The sequence below is a fragment of the Cebus imitator genome, unplaced genomic scaffold (genome assembly GCF_001604975.1).
Source record: "Cebus imitator isolate Cc_AM_T3 unplaced genomic scaffold, Cebus_imitator-1.0 Scaffold156, whole genome shotgun sequence".
NCBI lineage: Eukaryota > Metazoa > Chordata > Mammalia > Primates > Cebidae > Cebus > Cebus imitator.
This window is the reverse complement of record NW_016107471.1, coordinates 2,006,488-2,023,378: the sequence shown is the minus strand read 5'-3', so window position 1 is coordinate 2,023,378 and position 16,891 is coordinate 2,006,488. Positions and strand designations below refer to the sequence as shown.

Below are 16,891 nucleotides of genomic sequence, written 5' to 3'. Positions count from 1 at the left end.
CTCACTGCAACCTCTGCCTCCCGGGTTCAAGCAATTATCCTGCCTCAGCCTCCCAAATAGCTGGGATTACAGCCATGTGCCACCACACCCAGCTAGTTTTGTATTTTTAGTAGAGATGGGGTTTTGCCATCTTGGTCAGGCTGGTCTTGAACCCCTGACCTCAGGTGATCTGCCCGCCTCGGCCTCCCAAAGTGTTAGGATTACAGGCATCAGCCACCACACCCAGCCAAGTTTATATTCTAATAGGATAAAATAGATAATAGGCAAAATAAATAGGATGATATATACCATGCTAGGCAGTGATAAAAGCTAAGGAGAAATAGGGAACATAGGAAGTGGGAAGGGAGTGTTAGAGTGTGAAGTTTAAATGGTATGGGAAGGAGAGGCCTCACAGAGAAGAGCCTGTAAGTAAAGTCCTGGAGGAATCAAAGTGGCTTTGGAGATCTCTGTCAGCTGAAGGACAGTCTCTTCACAATGTCATCCATCACTAGATAGTTTACTATAGCCCTCTACTCAAGGCAGAGAAAGTGTGGCCAGCCTAGTCTGGACCTCGTTTAATCATACATGTGCTGTCATCTACTGGCCTCCTGCCTGTCTTGGTCAACCCTGGTCCCAACACTGTCCCACCTACTATAACAAGGTACACCATAGATTGTGCTTAAGGAGATTTTAGATTCCCTTTAAGACCAAAAAAACCAAAGAAGTGTCTATTACATCTCTACAGTCCTCGCTTCTTCTAACACTTTCTTTTACTTCCTGTGCCATCTTTTCCCCACTTTCTACTTCTGTGCTCCAAAATCTCAAACTTTCCAGTGCAATATATAAAAGTGTCACAGTCCCCCAATTTAGGGTCACCACTACTTTTCATGTCCCATATAATGTTGTGCTTACCTCTATTATAATAATTACCACAAATCTGATTTAATTATGCATATCTGTTTTCTCATCATTCTGTGAGTTCCTTAAGGAAACAAAATACACCTTTTTAGGTGAACAAATTGTGGGTGTTCAATAAATGTCTAAATATATAAAGGATATATGTAATTATCTCAAAGGTCACAAAGCATATGTTGTACCAAGCTGTATGTAGGTGATATATTCATTAATGTCGACATTGGTTTTATGGAATATGAAGTGTTCAACAGAATATAATTATCATTTATGTGTGTATGTAATTGTTGATGTTTTTGGTTTTTTGGTGGGGAGAAATTATAACTGAAAGAAATTTATTTTTGTAAGGATTTTAAAAAATTTTAAATATTTCTAAATTTAAAATAAATATATTTATTCGCATTTAATATCAGGCTATTTGTACTTTATATGAATACTATATAAAACTTAGATGTTCTATTTCAATCTGTTTGATGTTCTACAATACCATGCTGTTCAAATCAACTTCAATTTTCTTTTAGTAGCTAACATTTTCCTTAAAGTTATTAGCATTGAATTCTAAATTCTTATAATACTGCATTTGAAGTCATACAGAGCTGAGTGTTAATCATTCTCTACCACCTTCTGGACAAAGGATTTAATCTTTCTAACTTCATTTTTTACATCCGTAAAATGAGTTAGAGAGGAATACCAACCTCAAGAGATTGTCATTAAGGTGAAGTGAGAAATTGCATATGTAAAGAACCTACCGTGGGGCTTGACATGCATGAATGCAAAACAGGTGTACCTACAGCACTATTTTATTAATATTGTTACTACAGCATCAGATATTTGAATGAAATGCTTTATTTCTCAATAATATAATTAATTGTTACTGTCAATTCAGATTCTCTCTGGAAATTGCCTTTGAGCTTCAGATTTTATTGGCTGCAATTTATTTCATCTCTTCTCTCTCTCTCTTGGATCAGAGTAAAAGATCCTTGGAATTTTTACAATGATTCTCAAACTTCAGAATGCATAATTATCCAAAATGCAGACTACTGAGACTACCTCCAGAGATGATTCACAAAATATGTAAGAGAGAAGGAGTTTGCACTTTTAATCTGAATCTCAAGTGATGTCTGTGCAGAAAGATCACAAATTAGAAAATAGTATACAAGAGATGGAGTATTTTTAGCACTATAAAAGGTACTTTCTATGTGAAGAATGACTGCTGAATAGAAGGTTAGATAGTCACAAAGTCTTCCTTCAGTTATAAATAATTATTATGTTTTAGAAATATAGGCTTTGATTTGTGCAATGGTCATTTAATTATTTCCTTCATAAGCCAATTTGTAACTCCAGTTGATGAATCAATTATGAGGATTCCAAACTCCTTTTTTTTTTGCATGAAAATAAGCTAATTAAATGTGGACCAGCTCTCTGTAATAATGACCTTTAGGTTATACCTCCTTTAGGGCATATGTTTGTCCAGGAATTTCCAAACTCAGACTTAATATATTGCCATGTCAAGAATGATATTCATCTCTTCTTAAATAATGATTTATCTGTCACTGAGAATCTGCTTAAAATGAAACAAAAGCTTTAAATTTCTACTACAGTAAATGTGACTAGCTTTTAAATAATCTGATTTCAAATTAGAGCTTAATTAAACAATTAAAACAATTAATGTTCATTACTAGAGGGGTGTTATGTGGTTTCTATTCCTGGAGTACATCATTCTCACGTATCAAGAATAATCCCTCCTAGTGGATTTGGTCATTATGTTTTTGCCTTTAGGTAAATCTCAATAATAAGGCCTATAGAGCATCACTTTTGCTTTTATAAAATTTCAGAATTGCAAATTGTTACAAAAATGGTGATATTAGAAAAGTCATAAAGAACTTGTTTATGACTACCTAGTCACTACGAACTTATCTCAAGATTTTTTTTCAATTTACCTTCAATTAGAAAATTAGTAATCTTAATCTAATATTGTAGCCTGAACATTATTTTTAAATGTATTTCAATTACTTTGAAATAATAAAGTACCTGAATTATTGAGGGTGATTAATGTCTCCCTCTCCTGCACTTTGTGCTTTATTTAAGAGTTGTACCAATTACTATACAAGCACTTGTGATACCTAGCAAAATCAGCCCAGAGCAGACAGTATTTTCTGAGAAGTATCATGATATGACTAAAAGAGTGTGAGATTTGCATCAGATGAACAGATATGCTGTAACTACTAACCATGTGACTGGGCAAGTTATTTAACTACACTCTCACTATAAAATGAAAATAATAAAACCTATCTCACAGAAATGTTATAAAGATTGGAAATGATATAAAGAAATTGTATGAAGATTAGAAATTATATAAGCTACTAAGTAGTAGCCTTTTATAATAAAAAATGCTGATCATCATCCTCATCATGGATTTTCTAAAATAAAAATAAACTTCTTAAAAGTTATTTTTTAAAGTGAAATATTTTACTATAACTTACAGTTTCCTTCTAAGCAGAGGGATGTTGATTTTAGTAAGCTGGTTATTTGGGATAATTTTTTATGAAAGACATGATATTCTAATGTTTATCATTATGGTGATGGTGATGATGATGATAATAATAATACCTAATTTGGTTGATAACCTCCAGGACAACCCCCAAACACCCTCACTTCTTGTTAGGTCTGCCTTTTTGTAGACCTCTCTTTTATTAAATTAGAGGTCACAATGTGTGAATATAATGGTGCAAGTGACAGTTTGTGCCTTCTGAAATGAGATCGTGAAGGCATTTCAGCTTCTACCTTGCTCTCTTGAAATTGCTCACAAACCAGCTGCCATACTCTAAAGACACTTACACAGCCCTGTAGAGATGCCCACACAGAAAGTTACTAAGGCCTCTAGCCTGTAGCTAGCACTAATTTGCTGGTCCTCTAAATGAAACATTTTGGAAGTGGACCCTCTAGTAATAGTCAGCAAGACTTCAGATGATACTTCTTAAGTTGACCACTGGCTGAAACATCATGAGGGATCCCAAGGCTGAAACATTCAACTAAGCCATCCCCAAATGCTGACCCAGAAAAACAGTGAGTGAGAGGTAAAATATAATCACTGCCGTCAGCCACTAAATTTTAGGATAATTTGTTATAAAACAATAGGTAACTGATACAACTGCCAAAGCTGAAAGTCAACTTTGTTGTCGCTAAACAAGTTCATGGTAATCAATTATGTCAATCTATATTGCATTACTGCTAATACAGCCTTCCTAGACACACCAACTTGCTCTTCCTCTCCACCCAATTTATCTTTGCCCCTCACTTAACCTAAATGCTTTCTCTTCATAAATACTCTAATGTTAAGGCATCAATACCTTTCACATTAAACCAGTTTAATGAAACTTTCTTCCTGAAAGCCTTTTCTAAAAGGTTTACACAGTATAATTCTATGTTGTTTGTCAGCAGGTACCCTACCTTCTCTTCTTTGGATTCTATTGACAACTTGCTCACATGGTCATATCTCACTTTATGGTGGTTTAATGAATGCCCTGTGGCATTTGCCAGTGGCTTCTTCTTACTAGGAAAAATATGATTGAAGGTTCTATCTACTTGCTAATATTGTGCATAGCATAGGAACATTTCATACAGGAGGGAACCAATCCAAAGAGAAAATGTGGAGGAAAAAAATAAAAGAATAAACTTCTTAAAAGTGGAATATTTTACTACAGTGTCCGGTTTTCCTCTAAGCAGAGGAGTTAATATTACTAAGCTCATTAATTGGGATAATTATTTTATGAAAGACAAGATATTCTAATGTTTGTCGTTTTTGGAAACATTTTCTATTGAAAGAATTTAAATTTGCGTTAAGTAAATCTACAGAGGAGAACAGCCTGTTTAGTAAAGCATTTTATTATCTGAGTAACAAAATTAGATAGACATGTATTCTCTTATCTTTATAGCTTGATTAATTTATACTTGAAATGTTATATGTATATGAAATTCTAGTATCTTCAGCTGTATCATAAAATTGTTCATGCTGAGTCTGAATGTGTCAAAAACAAATGACTGGCTTATCAGCATTTGAAATTATTCTGAATAAATTATCAATCAATCCCTCCCCCTCACAAAAAATAGCAGGGAATATTTTCAGATGAAATCATAGCAGTTGAATAACTTGTTTTAAAATATGTTTTCAGATTTCCTAAAATATGAGATGTAATTATCTAAAACTTTTCAGAATTTTGGTATAGTTCAGTAATAAGTAATACTTCAAGAAACTACTTATAAAATTTCTATGTATTCTAAAGGCATTTATCTAGTCTCGATGGAGATTTATTTGCTTTTGGGTTTGTGATATTACATGCTATCAGAAACTCATGGTAAAAGTAAACCTACTATTAATAAACAAAACAAAACAAATAAAAATAGTAAAAATAGAATATGTGGGCCTTATCTAAGGGATCAGCAAAGGTTGTTTTATTTGATAGTATTAAGTTCAATTGTAAGTGTTAAAGCTCACAGAATAGCATTTACTGAAAGAGAGGTTTGTCTACCACATAATTAGTGCTGGATACAGGAAGTTCAGATTCGGTTGCAGGGGAGGCTGGTGCAGCCATGTGAATTGTGACTCTGCCTGGACTGCTTTTCACTCTTCCCCTCCTCACTCCATCTGGCTAACATCTCTTCATCCTTCACACCTCAGATCCAAAGTCATTTTCTCAAGACATCTATGGCAGGTACTGCTACCTGACTCCAAATATCCATTCTTTTCTTCACTTTTATTGAAGGCTACCCTGTTATTAATCAGGCACATTTCACATGACCATACCAGCTTCTCTTCAGTTGTAAGGAAACTGAATGGGATGGATAGGGATGGCCATATGACTTAGTGTTCACCTGTTAATGTAAGCAAACAGGTTATGTTAAGCTTTCCTTCCACTTACTAACTGGAATGCAAACCTGACTGCTGGAGCTCAAGCAGCCATCTTTGATGAGAAAGAGGAAGCACATACTTAAAATGGCAGAAACAATAGAGAAGGAGCATGGACTTTGTCAACTTGCAGCTTCCATGCATGACTTTGGACCACCTATATTCAGTAGTCTTTTTTATAAAAGAGTAGTAAATTTCTTTCTCATTTCTGTCACTCTTATTTTGTGATGCTTACATATGCAGCTGAACCTCATCATAACTAATATAACAGCCTTTGCTGACCAAATAGATACGATCATATTCCTCTTTTTTATAGGTTTATAGCCCCATATTTTTTCTTTTATACAAGTTATCTCAGTATATAATTATACATTTATGTTTATTCGTATTTCTCTGTTTAAATGGAACTTTCCAGAAAGCAGGGCCCATGTATGTTTTTGTTCACCTTTATATTGCCGATATCTATCATAGAGCTGATAAAAAATAAATGTTTCATAAATATCTGTTAAGTAAGGAATGATCATAGCCAATATTTATAATCTAAGACTCATAAGCTGAATTGGGACTTTAAATTTCTAATCAAACACTTTGAATAAAAATTATTATCCAGCACCATTTTTGCATTGGTTGGCTGTTCAGCAGTAGTAATGGATTTGTAACTATCCACCTTGTCATAAAACCTAACTGATGAGAGGAGTGGTAAGAGAAATACTCTGTTTGGTGGAATAATTACATTCATTGTCTATAGTTTCTAGATGTCTTAAATACATGTATCTTCACTTTCAGAAACTATTTCCATTGTGGAGATGGGGATATTGAAAAGTAATGAATATGTGTACATTTATAAATCAACAATGAGATAGAAATTTAACATTCTTAGGTGATTTATAAGTCAGTGGTCTCACAAATATTAATTTTTAATTTTTGAGTTCATCTCTGTGAAATGATTATCTATCCATTCTGTACATACATTGCAGAGGGATCTGTATGTGTTCTTTTGCTTCACAAAGAACATTCTGCCAGTTTTCAGAACTAAGAGAAACATCAATTTATTCAGCAATCAAATTAGTTTTAATACACCTCTGTGAAAAGAGGAGAAACATCAAAGTCTTTTTGGTTACATGTTATCTAACCCTTGGTAATACAAAGGCATACAGCAGCAAACAAACTTTGTATCTGTAAGAGCAAGGTGAACCACAAAAGTATCAGTTAAATTAGGACTTTCTTTCTATAAATTCACATGTGACTAACTGAATGCAACCCTTTTCAGAAGAGTGGTGTTTTTTTTTTTTCGTCCAATAAAAATAAAACATCTATAGAAACACCATGGTATCTACAGGTAAATTTTTATTTAACATATTTTATTCATGGGAACTAAAAAGTCAATGGGTATTCTGGAGATATGACTTAAAAGGTAGTTAGTAGATTGTTCAATTTTTTAATGCATTCAATTGGTCTTAATATAAGGATCCAGTCTTTTATACCTGGGAAGGTGAACATAGTGGCATAGAAATAAGGATCACTTCTTCTAATTCTGACCATTTTTATTTAATGGGATTTTTGTAAGCTCTTTCTTTAAAAAAATGCAAGGAATATAAACACTCTGATGAGACATTTGAAATATTAAGAAGAAAGTCAGTAATGCTTCATGTAATTTTAATCCTCAAGTATAATCTAATTCTTTAAAAAGAAAACTAACCATTTCTTGCTATTAAATAGAATCTTATCCAGAATTTCCCATCAATTCCCTGATTAAAGAAAAATATATTAGCAAGCAATACATTAACAGGTGGTAAGGCTTGGCATGCAACCTTCTGGCTGCACAGAAGTAGATGATAAAAGAGGAAATGTGAAAGTTATTTCTCCTTGGTGTCTACAGAAAATGGATATGTAGCCCCTGATAACTATTTTTGTATTGTTACATTAGAAAATATACCATTAAATGTGTAATTGAGTACCATCTGTCTATATGCAAGCCAAAATTATGATCACAGATCTGGACATATTAGGCAAAACTCTAATAACAAAGTGAAAGTCAGTGATACAAATCCTACTTTGACTGTTTCCAGTCTAGAGAAGTTTACAAATTGTTTCTTTTTTTTCTTTCAATTATGATATTAGGCTGTATTTAAGTTAGAAAGAACTGCTGACCACAGTAGGGCATTGGAGTCAATAAAAGCTTCTTTAATTGCAATAAATATTTTAAAGGTAATTTAGGGATCATTGAGGACTAGGATTAATTGCTGTTCTACAGGAGCATTTTAATTAACAATTTTGAAGCCCCTGGCATCAGTGATTAAAGGCATGCTGTTCTCTTTTTTCACGCTTGTTAAGGGGAGTATACATTTTCAGTTTGGGAGATAGAGGAATACTTCATGATTGTGGTGGTTAGACCAAACACCAATATCGGAATCACCAGAAAGCACTGAAATCTGAGTGTGGATATTCACATTTACCAGAAAGAACCTAGAATTAGAGAATTAAAGAACTGAGTTATTGATTCTCCATTTTCTTCTTTGAGAATATAGTCTTGCTAATGCCAAATATAGTTTGAGAAGCAGAAGAACGGACGCCTACAAATATTTTTAAGTGAAAATATATAGGTGCTTAGCATTCCAGAATGGTAATGTAAGCTGTAAGTATAAACCAATTCTGTGTTGTTATTAGCAAGAAATTGACTATTTTCTTACCACTGCAGAGAATGTGAATGACAGCTATGTACCCACTCTGCAGGGCATCATTAATAAGAAAAATACAGAATAAGATATGCTGCTATTTTGCATGGTGCTCTCTCTTGTCTGTGACCTTCACCCTATATGTTAGGAGCTATGGAAAGTACACACATGATGTTTCTTCTAATTGATCTGCAACACACTCTGAAAATCTGAAGTCATACTTGATATTTTGGACATGTCATTTGATTAAACTTATTATTGTCTTCCCTGGTACCAATCAAGCTGTGCTAGTTTCAGTGTTGCAAATGAGTCTCTCTCTCTCTCTCTCTCTCTCTCCCCCTCCCCCCGCCAATATCGATACACTTATGTGTTTTTCTTTCTTTATTGCATTACAATAAATTACACTCACTTCTTTTCAGTATACAAGTTATCCCAAATTTTGTCAGTGAAAGCTCTGTTAAGCTGATCCGTGTGTCCTTGGATATATTTCAATTAGTTTTTGAATGCTTATTTACACACACACACACACACACACACACACACACACACACACACACCCCTATCTTAGGCTTGCCTTCTTTAGACATAAAATCAGCCATTTCCTCTAAGAATCTTTAAAAAACAGATCTGAGCACCAGGATGGCTCATTGCTGCTGGAGAACTACCACTAATTTGTGGTGCTCATTGGGCATAACTCCAGGTTGCTGCAGGTTCTATTTAGCTTGCACTAAAGAAAGCAAATAGCCCAAGACACATGCAAATAGATAAAGTAACTGCATTTATTCTAATGTTTATTAAACATGTGGACATGGGATATGTGGTAGGCACTGTTTTTGGCATTGAGCGTGCAAATAGAGTGACTGTTCTAATGAAGCTTATACTCTATGACAAATGATACAGAAAGAAAATATGCATTTATATGCAAATTGAAAATACTACATAAGGAAATATATATTTATTATATTAAAGATGATAGTGATAGGGAGTGCTGAGTATATGGGAGTGGTATTGCTATTTTATAATGGGTGGTCCAAGGAAGGCTTACTGAGAACTTGACTTTTGAGTTGAGACCTGAAGGAGATGAGGATATGGGTCAAGCAGATTTTGTGTCAGAGGGAAGATAGGGGTAGGGAGATTAGGGGAAGGGAAGTGGAAGCTGTAGGCAAGGAGCAGCAAATATGAATCTCCTGAGGTGGAAGATTGTTTGACGTGCCCTAACAAAGCAAGGAAATCGGTATGGCTATAGCAGAGTGACAAGGTGATCAGACAGATCTGCATATCTGTCACGTCCTGGGGAATACCCTAAAACAGGTTCTCTTTTTAGGGCTCTTGTGTATCAAGACTATATAATCCAGTATTGGATTTACCACCTTGGCTGGGATACAGAATTAGACATTTCATCTGGAATACCACTTCAGTATATGAAAGAAGTAGATGGAATACATTGAATTTCTGTTTTATTTAATTCTTGATACCTACAGTGTGTTGACAAATATTATTTCTTGTCACCTTGGACAAAATTATTATAGGACCAGAAAAAAAAGTGAGAAACAGTTATAGTATTCTGTAAATATTTTTGAATATGTGAATGAGTATTAAATGGATATAATTATTTCAAGATTATAAAATACAAGGAAAACTTCATTCCTTGTGTTTTATAACCTTGGGAGAAGAAAATCTCAACCTAAAAAGGAATTATTTTCTTTTAGAAACACATATATTTTGTGTACCCTGTGTGTTCTGTCATAAGTAGTTTATCCATACGTATTAACAAGTTGACCTTTTATATAATCCAGCGTGCTAGGTTATTTGCTACTTAATCTACTCCCAGATGAGTAACTTGCTTAAGGTGACACAATTTGTAATTGAAGGCTGGGATTTCATCTCAAGAAGTCTGCTTCCAAGTCCGTGAACCAACATAGTAGACTCTTCAAGTAAGCTGCTAGATCATGTTGCTTGTAGCAAGGTTAAACAGGAGCAGGGAGAATTGGTAGCATGAATATGAATATTTTTCTTCTAATATTCTGTTTTTGTTTACTAGTTACTGGAATATATTTTCCTTCTTCCTTCTCCACTCCCAAGCCTAGTTCAATGCCCAGAATATAGTTCAGAAATGTTAAAAGCAGTAACTGGTTACCACAATTAAATTCAAAATCAGAGTTGATTTGGAAGAATATTTTAAAGCTTTTCACCCAAGGGATTTTCAATCCTGGAATCATTCTCCATATAGGCATGTTCTAATTAGATTCTGTAAATGCTGATATCACAGCTATTTCCTGTAATCATAGCAACACAGAGTAGGGGAAAAAATCTCAATATGAAAAAAATCAAACTCATGTTGGTACACCATGATGAATAGAAGAAATGTTCTAGATGATTTTTTTTAACTAGGTAATGTAGTTAAATGTGGCTGTGTAAATGAAAATACTTTGTGAATCTAGATTTGAATGAATCTAGCCAGTCAAAATTTTAAAATAATATAAACCAGTAAGAGATCATATCCTCAGTCAGTTTCAAACTAGCTTTCTATGATGGGAGGATCTCTCCTGGTAGACATGGTGGAACTGTTTTTGTAATCCACATTACAAATACCATACTGAAATTAATATGTAAATGTGTGCCTATAAATTATATTAATCAATATAAACTTTTTAAAATGAATGAGATAAATTTCTCCCCTTTTTTAAGAAAGATGCCCACAGTTGATGAATGTTAATGAATTGATCAATTTTTAAAACTAAGATCACATAAAAAATACACAGTAGATTTGAAAACCAAGATTGCATAAAAGACATGCAACAGTTTATCTTTAAAGTGTCTTGTATATTATACAGAGTCTCTTGTCAAAAATAGCACCAGCCCTTACTGCTCACAAACCAACTCTCATCACCTCGCCCAAACACATTTCACGATTTAGCAACACAGCACTTGTCTTTCTCTAAATTTAGGTTGGCAATAAGTGAAGGGGGAGGAGAAAAAACTTTAGTATGGATCTTGCAAAGGAATAACTGGGGCCAATGAATTTTGAAAAATACATTATCAGTATTTGAGGAAAACATACAAACCAATGTTAAATATAACTGTCAAGTAAAAACAGCATCCTTCATTCTATTATCATTGGGTTTAGTCAAAACAGTCTTATCTTTCAATACATCATCTTTGATTCCTGAGATCTTATAAATGAAGTTAACCATATGGATAGCCACCATATATTGGAGAAATAGGAAGTTGTAATAAGCATAGATTGGTAAATAAGGGGAAGGGGAAAAGAGTGAACACTTACCTTGCTGGATTTTGAAATAATTCAGGATAACTGGCTAGCCTGTGTCTAGATGTAGAAACATGGGAGAAAGAGCTTATAGGTATGGCTCATTCTCTTAGGCATCAAACTTGGAGTTTAAATTGCAGATAGTTAAGAGTTCAAATGTCCTCGCTGCCTATTACTAGCTTTGTAACCTTGAGTGGTTGACTTAATCATTTCTAACCCGCCTTTAAAAAATAAATAAAAGGAACAATAATAGCAGCTACTTCCTGTTTTGTGTATTAAATAAAATTTTATCATATATAAAGCTCTTTGCAGCATTCTTGCATTGATTAAGTGACAGTGAGTAGAAGCTATTGGCATCATTATATAGTTCTTCCATAATTCTACAATAAAAATGTTCCAAACTTGTTTCACATTCTAATTTTGTTTATTATTTGGTGTTAAATTTAAAATATAGGACACAATATTCTTCTATAGTGTAATATTATTGTTATAAAGGTTTTTGGATGAATGTATTTTAAACAAAATCTGCACGTATACCCAGAAAGATATTGACAACCAGTTTTGTTCCACTGAACAGTAGGATTCAGTGATTTTACATGTTGGAAACTAGTAAAGACTTTTTTGTTGTAGTAGTCAAAGTTTAGATTATTTGACTTTTTATTCACACATTCAAATTGTTGTAGAGTAAATGAACATTACATTTTTTGTTAGGGAAGATAAAAGTTACATACAATTCTCATCTTAAAATAGTATTTTTATCTTTCACTTGTATAGCACAACCAATATGGTATAAAGTATTTTCAAATTGTACGAAATCTAATGCTAGTTATTGATCATATCTTCTATTTGTTAAAGATAAAAAATATAGCAACTCTGTTATTCAATGGATTCCATTGGGCTAAATAATATTATTGTGAGCCTTTTATCATTTGGCTCCAACCCAAATAGATCTGAAATATAAAATCATAGAAAGAAGATATGATTTACACAACCACATTACTTTAAGTTTTCAGCAATATCATTTAAAAATCATGATTCATAATGAATGCATGCTGATGACTAAATTAAATGGTTTAAATACTGTTTTGTCATCAGCAGTCTTATTTGAATACCATCATGAAGGAAAGCAGAAAAATATCTAATATACTTTTACCAAAACAGTGGTTTTCTATTTTGGCCACATACACATTTTAATTCTTTAAATAAATAAATAAATAAATATGAATATCTCTAACAAAAGATAACATTTTGAAAAAATTAATCTGATTTCTTTTAATTTCCCCATTGTACCATGGTTGCGTTTGTAGCTTTTGACCTCTGTCACTGAATCATGATGTAGAAAATAAGGTAGAGAGTCTACCCCTCTCCAGCAAGATGGGGGATGGAAGAAAGGAGGGCCAGGCATAAAGCCGATATAAGATATACTTAATAAAAAAGAAAGGCATATCAAGGTAGAGGGAGGATTTCTCATCATAGATTCTTGTTCCGTACTATGAGACAAGGCAGTTCTTTGTATCCCCTGTAAGATGGAAAGACTCATGAGTTCTGAGAACAAATCTCCCTGAGAGGACATGCCGAAAGCTGCTGATTTGAGTGCCAGAAGGCCTGAAACTAGGCCAGCCATAGGAAACATCACCTTAACCCAGCAGTAAAGGTGGAGGACAGGCCACTCATTCAGGAGGCTCTATAAAACTAGGGGCTTAGCTAAGGAAAATCTAACTGGTGGTGTTGACCAGGCTTCAACAGAGATCCCAAGTTATATTAACCCCAGGTGAATGTTTGAATGCAAGAAAGGAGACCGATTATCAGACAAGCAAGGGACAGTGCCTTGGTTACAGAAGATGCAGAAGACAGCATACTCTAGGCCCCTGACTCTAGTCCTTTTTTATGAGTTTATATATGACCCATACCCTGCACTGTTATCTCAGAGAGTGGCCACGGCAGGAGATATAAAAGTCCTGGGGAATCAAAGCTTTATCTCAAGAAACTGTTTAAATTATCAGATTGGATTAAATTAATGTCCAGCTTCTTGAGGAAGTTTAGATGAATTGCATATTAAACAAAGAAGTAACTCTGTTCATTTAAACCTAGTGTTAGTCACATTAGGGACATGATTACTGCAATGCAATGCTAACACTAACTACCTGGAATCAGTGCAGACTTTACAGGGTAAGGACACAGGCATCCACAAGACTCTGCTCACTTCAGAACCAGTTGAAAGCTCTGAGGTTGCCAGGCTACCTACATTTCTGATCAAGTGGCTATAAATGTGGAGCTTTACATTTTCCACTGAGGTTCAGTAATTCACTAGAACAACTCATAGAATTCAGGAAAGTGCTATACTTGTAATTACAGTTTCAGTAGAAAGGACACGAATCAGGACCAGCCAAATGAAGAGACACATGGGAGGGTCCAAAATTCAAAGCTTTTTTGTTCTCAGGATGTATCATACTCCCAGCACATCAGTGCATATCATCAACCAGGAAGTTCACTTCAGGTGTCCAAAGTTTTTATTGGAGTTTTATTATGCAGGTATGACTAGTTGAATCATTGGCCAAATGATTGGACTCAATCTGTAGATGCCTCCTCTCACTGGAGGTCAGGAGTTTAGGCAAATATTACATGGATCAAAGCTCCAGCCCACTAATCACATGGTTTATCTTTTTGACATGACCATCTCTTATCCTAAAACTACCTAAAGGTACACCATAAGCCACCTCAATAACATAAAATCAGGTGAAAATAATAAAGACACTCATCAATTATAAGAGTTTAGAAAGTCCCTCCTAGGAAGAGACCAAATCAAACAAATTATTATACAACAATTACACATTTTATAAACTATATTAGTATTATATTTTTACAAAATGCAATTGTTTCTTGAAACAAATTTATACCATAAAACATTTCTTATGCTATACATATATGTACAGTTGAGTACTGATATATATCTATATCAGTGTATACACATAAATATATGAGAAAGTATGTAGTAAGTAGAATGGTATCATTTGCACATGTATATTGTATAAATACAGTCACACATGTTCTGCAACAACAAAAATAGGGGACACAAATGACCACTTAAACCGTAAAGGGATTCATCACAATGAGTGTATATCCCCCTAGGAATGTGAATAGGGAGAATGGAAAAATTTATGCTTCTCAAGAGGTGATCACTCTGTAATGCTGAAGTAATACTACTAGTTGATAAAGACACTTTTCATGCATTAAAAAGTACATGTACTTTTCATACAACAAAGCCCTTATGGCAGAGCGGGTCATTTATCTGCTCTTGCCTAGGAGGAGTGATATATTCTAACTCTAGAGGTAAACTGCCTGGAGTGAACTTAGTGGGACTCAGTATTTGATCTCCAGTGTGGTGCTTCCCTGAGAGACAATCTAGGGTGGTTTTGAATACATTGACTTTTGCCTTATGAGCTAACTTTAAAACCTAATTCTCTCCCATGGAGAAGATGTAATTTTCCTGTAAACATGCATATGTGACAGGTTTGAGAACATCAAATTCTGGTCTGCCTTCAGCAAGTAATTATAGCAAAGAAAAGTAAATAGTTGTAGATTTATCCTAAAGTGAAGTGGTCAGATGACAGATAAAGAAAATATCTGTTGCATTATCCATGACATTTTTGGGATATAAAAATTTTATACTTTTTATAAGATATGAAAGCTGTTTCTAGGAATCTGATTTCCCTATTTTCATGTTTTTAGGGCAACCCAATCTCAGTTATGTTAAGTAACATTTATTTGAGGATTCCTGGGAGGTTAACACTGTGTTTAGGAGTTGGTCTATAATTTTATAATTGGAGAAAATCAAGTGGTGGCAAAACACATACAATCCTTGTTAAAATATTTTTGTCAGGCTATTGTAAATACTCTCAGAAAGGGGTGTATACAGTTGTATTAGGATTCTGTAGAGGGATAGAACTAATAAGATAGATAGATATATAAAAGGGAGTTTAAGTATTAACTCACATGACCACAAGGTCCCACAATAAGCCATCTACAAGCTGAGGAGCAAGGAGAGCCAGTCTGAGATCCAAAACTCAAGAACTTGGAGTCCGACATTCATCACAGAAGTAAAATGTAGGCTTGGAGGCTAGGCCAGTCTAGTTATAGGTCTAGAAGCAAACAGGGGTCTTTTGGGTGGCTCCTGAGGAAAATCAATATCTTTCCTGGCAACTGCCTCAGGGGAGGCCATCACTGTTGCCTCAGGCAGTGCAAGGTTTGTTTCCTCAGAGAGGTGGAAAGGCTGATGGCAGTATGGGTCAGGTCAGGGAGGGGATGTTAACACTACTGGGGATGGGGAAGCTGTTTCTTCTGCCAAAAGAGGTTCATCATAGTTTATATACTCAGAATCTCCAGCTTCATCAGGGTCCTCCCAGATGTCCCCATTCCAAGTTGCATAGTCCCTTTCTTTTCCAATCAATGCCCTCACTTTAACAGTAGGCACCTGCCAAGGATGTGCATGCGCCTTTTATTGCAGATCATCCACTCACATGATAAGAGCTTGTGTCTGTTTTCCCACAATTTCAGCTCTTTCTCTACAGGAAATAAGACTCTTACTCAGGGCAGTCTTCACAGATTTGAGTCTCAGTATCTGCTTCTGAAGCTAGGAGTTAGCATCCCTGAGTTAATAATTTTCTTTCATCAGTTTGTCCACTGAACCTAGTAGCAACCAACAAACTTCATTATGTTCCTTGGTTCTCCACATATGGTCAAAGGTATTATGTAAAGAGTCACTAGCCTGCTTGCCTCTCACCACCAGGGAATCAGAAATGTTAAATGCATTTATTTTGCATAACTCTAAACGGTTCACGCCAAAGCTATCAGTGTTCTCCACACTATTAGAAGTAGAGTCCTTAGCATTTTTGGGTCTAATCATACTAAGCAGCCAACTCCAGAAACCTCAAAACCAACAAAAGAATGCCATCCTTAATAGCAGTTCATAGTATAGATACACTATTTTGGTCAATTTGTATTTTTGTAGAAAGGTCACTTGCAGCAGAGCAGCCTCGCTTCTATTTCAGTTATGCTTCAGAGAATTTGTGTGCAAGTGTCTTCCAGAGCATCAATTCCTTCTTTGTAAAATGATGAGTTTGGACCAAATAGTCTATACATTTCTTTCAGCTT

General features: G+C 34.6%; 1 protein-coding gene and 1 long non-coding RNA gene across 26 annotated transcripts in view; one reads left to right on the top strand and one right to left on the bottom strand.

The window, feature by feature from the left end:
* The window catches only part of LOC119473409, a 23,632-nt gene extending 6,955 nt beyond the window's left edge, over nucleotides 1-16,677 (bottom strand). Inside the window, exons 1-2 of the long non-coding RNA XR_005202618.1 lie at nucleotides 16,564-16,677; nucleotides 8,878-8,883 (exon numbers count right to left, since the gene is read on the bottom strand). This is a non-coding gene — a long non-coding RNA (uncharacterized LOC119473409). The remainder of the gene's footprint in view (nucleotides 1-8,877; nucleotides 8,884-16,563) is intronic.
* PPFIA2 (PTPRF interacting protein alpha 2) overlaps nucleotides 1-16,891 on the top strand; it is a 485,065-nt gene that overhangs the window by 165,950 nt on the left and 302,224 nt on the right. The gene's annotated exons all lie outside the window — the stretch shown is intronic.